Source organism: Gossypium hirsutum, chromosome A10, assembly GCF_007990345.1.
Source record: "Gossypium hirsutum isolate 1008001.06 chromosome A10, Gossypium_hirsutum_v2.1, whole genome shotgun sequence".
Lineage (NCBI taxonomy): Eukaryota > Viridiplantae > Streptophyta > Magnoliopsida > Malvales > Malvaceae > Gossypium > Gossypium hirsutum.
In genome coordinates, this window is record NC_053433.1 from 16,493,825 (window position 1) to 16,499,824 (window position 6,000).

Sequence of the window (6,000 nt, forward strand, 5' to 3'; positions counted from 1 at the left end):
TATGGGGCAACAAAAACTAAATGATATGCTTGAATCTCAAAGAGGCTTCTTTGACAAGAGTGGCTTAGGTTTTGTAAATTTAAAAAAAGAAAGCAAATTTTAAAATTTCTTTGAGAAACCAAGCTATATTTATGATGCCTTACTCTCATGCACACATTGTCACAAAAAAGGACATGATAAACAAGTTTGTTATTTAAGAAGGCTCACATCTAGGAGCAAACTCACTAAGAGTGTGTGGATTCCAAAAGGATTAAACACATCTCAAAATGACAATGCTTTAAAGAAGTGGATTTCTAAGGGGACAAAAATTGTTAAGACTAATGCTAAAGGACCCAAGAAAGTTTGGATACCAAAATCCAAAGTTTAACTTTGTGTTTGCAGGAGAAAGAGCATTGCTTCAAGGCAAGCAACTCTAAGATGAACTCATGATACCTTGATAGTGGATGCTCTAGACACGTGACAGGTGACAAAAGTCATTTCATACTTATTGAAGGTATTGGTTCTATAGGTATAAATTCTTCCACTCTTATTAAAAATGTCCTTTATGTCAATGGTCTTAAGAATAACCTCCTTAGCATTAGTCAACTTTGTGACAAGGGTTTCAATGTAATATTTGAGTCTAATGGGTGAAAAGTTGTAGATATTTTAAATAATATGATTCTTTTTGTAAGACATAGGGTAGGTAATATTTTTATGGTGCATCTTGAGGGCATATCTTCCTATTATATTTGCTTTATGGCTAATAATGAAAATGTATGTTGGCTATAGCATAGAAGAAGATTAGGACATGCAAGCATGAGTGTTATTTCAAAGCTTATTAAAAATGAACTTGTTGTTGGCATGCCTAACTTTCCTATTGAATTTGATAAAATATATGATGCATGTGCTAAAGGTAAACATAGGAGAGCATCTTTTAAATCTAAAAATATAGTTTCTACATCTAGAGTATTCCAACTTATTCATATTGACCTTTTTGGACCCACTAGATATACATGGGTAAACAATAAAATTTGTTATTGTTGATGATTATTTTAGATATACATGGGTTTTCTTCTTGTTTTCAAAAGATGAAGCTTTAGAACATTTTATTACTTTTTGTAAAATGAACCAAAGCCAAGTGGCGTATTCAGTTTCAAGTGTAAGAAGTTATCATGGAAAAGTTTGAAAACCTTGACTTTGATCATTTTTGTAACTAACATGGTATTAGTCACAATTTTTCAGCACCTAGAACCCCTCAACAAAATGGAATTGCTGAGAGAAAAAATAGGACTTTAGAGGAAATGGCTAGAACCATGTTATGTGAAAATAATTTGCCAAGATATTTTTGGACAGAAGCCATAGACACTTTTTGCTATATTATAAATAGAGATATGGTTAGACCTATTTTGAAGAAAACTCCATATGAACTTTTTAAAGGAAGAAAGCCTAGCATAAGCCACTTTCATCCTTTTGGTTGCAAATGTATTATTTTGAATAATGGAAAGGAAAATTTAGAAAAATTTGATGCCAAAAGTGATGAAGGTATTTTTCTTAGATATTTCAAAAATTCTAAAGCTTATAGAATTTTTAACAAGAAAACCCTTGTTGTAGAAGAATCTATACATGTGATTTTTGATGAATCTAAGTCTCATTCTAGAAAGGATCTATTGATTTTGACAATGTAGAAATATATCAAGTTGAGCAAAATCAAGCATCACATGAAGATCAAGGTATAATTGAGTTAGTTCAAGAAGTCAAAATTGATAAACTCCAAGAACCAACTCACGTTGAAAGAGAATCTAGGCACCCAAGAGAGCTTTCATATGTTAAGGATGGACACATAATTGGTGATCCATCTAAAGGGGTAATTACTAGATCTTCAATTAGAAATACTTGTAATTATATTGCCTTTGTTTCTTGCATAAAACCTAAAAACATTGATGTTGCTTTAAACGTTGAATTTTGGATAATGATTATGCAAGAAGAATTAAATCAATTTGAAAGAAATCAAGTATGGAATTTGGTTGATAGACCTAGTAATCATTCAACTATAGGAACTAAATATGTCTTTAGAAATAAACTTGATGACAATGGTAACATTGTTAGAAACAAGGCTAGATTAGTTGCCAAAGGATATAGCCAAAAGAAAGGTATAGACTATGATGAAACTTATGCACTAGTAGCTAATTAGAAGCCATTAGGATGTTATTAGCTTTTGCATGTTCAAAAAATTTCAAACTTTTTGAAATGGATGTTAAAAGTGTATTTTTAAATGGTTTCATAAATGAAGAAGATTATGTTGAATAACCTCCTGGTTTTGAAAATCCAAATTTTCCAAATCATGTTTTCAAATTGTCCAAAGCTCTATATGGTTTGAAGAAAGCTCCTAGAGCTTGGTATGAAAGGCTTTCCAAATTTTTAATTGAAAATGACTTTAGAAGAGGCAAAGTAGACACCACATTGTTCACAAAAACAAAAGAAAATGACATTTTAATAGTGCAAATTTATGTTGATGATATTATATTTGGTGCTACTAATGAACTTCTTTTTCAAGAATTTTCTAATATTATGCAAGGTGAATTTGAGATGAGCATAATGGCTGAGCTCAACTTTTTTTGGGGATCCAAATCAAGTAAACTAAAAATGACATCTTCATCAATCAAGCCAAATACATCAAAGATATGCTTAAGAAGTTTAAAATAGAGGACTTGCAGCCTCAATCAATACCAATAAGCATTTCAACAAAGCTTGATAAAGATGAAAGAGGTAAATTTGTTGACACTAAACTTTATAGGTCTATGATAGGGTCATTGCTTTATCTTACCACAAGTAAACCGGATATAATGTTTAGTGTTTGTTTATGCCCTAGATTTCAATCATCTCCTAAGGAGTCACATTTTCAAGCCATTAATAGAATCTTTAGGTACCTTAAGGACGCTCCAGACCTCGGACTTTGGTATCCTAAAGATTCATCATTTAGCTTGCATGCTTACTCCAATGCGGATTTTAGAGGCTGCAAGTTAAATAGAAAAAGCACTTTCGGAACATGTCAATTCTTAGGAAACATGCTTGTTTCTTGGTTCTCTAAGAAACAAAATAGTGTAGCTTTGTCCATAACTAAAGCAGAATATATTACCGTAGGTAGTTGTTGTGCTCAAATTCTTTTGATGAAGAAATAATTAGTTGACTATGGAATTGATATGGATCACATTCCTATAAGGTGTGATAACACTAGTGCTATTTTATTAACCAAAAAATCCCATCCAACACTATAGAACAAAGCACATAGAGATATGACACCATTTCATTATAGATCATGTGAAAAGAGGAGACACAGTACTAGAGTTGTAGATACTTTGCATCAACTAGCCGATATTTTTACGAAACCTTTAGATAAAGAGAGATTTTGGACAATAGATGAGAGTTAGGACTAATGAACATGCCTTCATAAGCTTCTTGTATAATATTTTTAACGTTGTTGGACACTTGTGTTGCTTTATGCATGCTTTGTGTACATTACTTGATTATATTTGTAAACTTGTAAATTCCTTGTTTCTCTTTATTCTCACATGTTTGAAATGTTGTTAATATGTGATATAATTAAGTTAGTTAGTATTTTAAATCATAGATCAAAATTTGAGTATGTTAGTAAATGTATTTTCCACCTTTTGATTGCCTTCGAGTATATTTTTACTTGACTTTCTTGTAGATATTTTTTTAAACATGGTATTATATGAATTTACATATGTTATCTATTTTTTGTAGCTTTTTCCATGTATTTTTTTAATTCTATCTACTTGTTTACATGCGTCATTTTTCTTTTGTTTCTATTTTTTTATTATTCCCCTACTATTTCAAGCATGCATTCTTTTTTATATTACAAAAAAAAGGGGAGAAAATGCAAAATTTGCATAATATAATTTTCAATTTAAACTCAAAAGAAAAATTCCCCTTAGTTGGAAATCAAAACAATTTGTTCCAACTTAATCTTAAAGCCAAATTCTTTAAGTTGGAAATTTAAATGAAATTACGTCTAAAATATTTTTTTCAAAAAGAGAGCTTATTTTGAAAATAATTTTTAAGATAGAGGGAGTTAGCAATTTTTTCAAAATGTTTTTGTTATATCAAAAAGGGGGAGATTGTGACCTTTAGTTTTTCAAGTATTTTGATATAACAAAAAGTATATTAAAAATCCCCTACTTAAATTTGTAAAAATTATTTATAAGTCCTTAAAATTATTTTCAAAGTGTTGTACATGATAAATATTTAAAAAGCCTTAAATTATCTTTGTCAAAACCATTTTTAAATCGTGTTTTGGAAAATGGGAATCGACTTTAAGAAAATCGAAAACGGGAGTCGCCACCAATCTTTTTAGGTGTGATTGGACCACCTTATAAAATATTTTTATTTTAAAACATTAATTTTGGTCTACGAAAGTCGAGAAAACAGATTCGGGAGTCGGTTACGTACGAGGAAGGGTCAACACCCTCGTAACGCCCAAAAATTGGTACCTAATTGATTATCAAGTGTCTTTAATGTCAGAAATTTAAAAGTTTTGAGATACAATCCTCTCTAGTATTTTTGATTTTGAAATTAGGTTCACTCGTATCAAATATTAATCCTATTTCGAAACAACAAAACGCCATATCCAGTAAGTTATGACACAACGCCTTAAAATTCCGAGATAGTCGCTTGCATTTTGAAAACCTTAAAAATTTAGAAGGGTGCTTGACTATTCGAACTCAACGAGAAAAGTTGCAACCCAATAAGTTAGGGCACTACCTTTCTCGAAATTTCCAAACACCAAGCATTGCCTTTATTTTTGAAAACTTTAGAGTGTCGTTTTTTAAAATCGATACATGAAGAGGCATATTAACATAACATACGAGATAACATGTTATAATAATAGGTAAATAAAAACACAATAGCAAAAATATCATATATTAATAAACATTATTAATATATGAAAACATAGTAATTGATGATGAATTTTGAAATAGTATAATAATATGTAAAACACTAGTTTAATAGTTTTGGATAAAAATATACATAGGTTTTAAAAAATATAAAAGAAATAATTAATAAAAATTTAATATCAATTTAATATGAAAATAATATTGTAAATAATAATATACATAAAAAATATATAATAGATAATAATAATATGAAATAATATATTGTTAAAATGTAAAATAATATAATAGTATAAAAATATATAAACATTATGCGATAAAAATATACTATAATAAATAATAAGTAATGATATATGTTAAAATATATATTAATATGATAATAGAAAGATATGAAGTAATATAATATAATAAAATATATAATAAATAATTATAAAATATATAATACGTATATTCATATAATAATATATGTATAAAGTTTAAAATAAATAGGTTATAAATAGATTAGAAGGGATAAAATGGACTAAATTGAACGTAAATAAAAGTCAGTGGCTAATTTAATAAGAAAATAACTGAAATCAGGCCTAATTGAAACGACCATTAAAACCTTAGGGACTCATCGGGAAATTTTCCCTTGTCCCTAAATGGCATCGTTTTAATTCAGGACTTAAAACAGTTACTGCAAGGACTAAATTAAAACTGAAACGAAATATCAGGGCTAAATCATAAATAAAATGAAACAAAATTGTAAACATAAAAAATAGAGGGACTAATTGGGCAATTAATCCAATCCTCAAAAACATGCGGATCCTCCTCGGGTAATCGGGTCAACGCGCGGATCTTGGGGCCTTAAAACGTCATCGTTTTAAGCTTATCAGACTAAGCTAAAACGGTGTCGTTTCGTTAGGGCTATATAAACCAAAACTAAAGCCCAGAATTCATTTACACTGGTCTCAAAAATAAAAGTTTGAAAATCCTCCGAAGAGGACTAGGGTTTGGTCTTAGAGCTCTGTCGAGCTATCGTCCTCCGGCATCCACGCGCTCACGCGCCACCGCGAACACTGCCACACACGGTGATCGGAAGGTTAAAAACCCTCCTCCTTCCACAGGT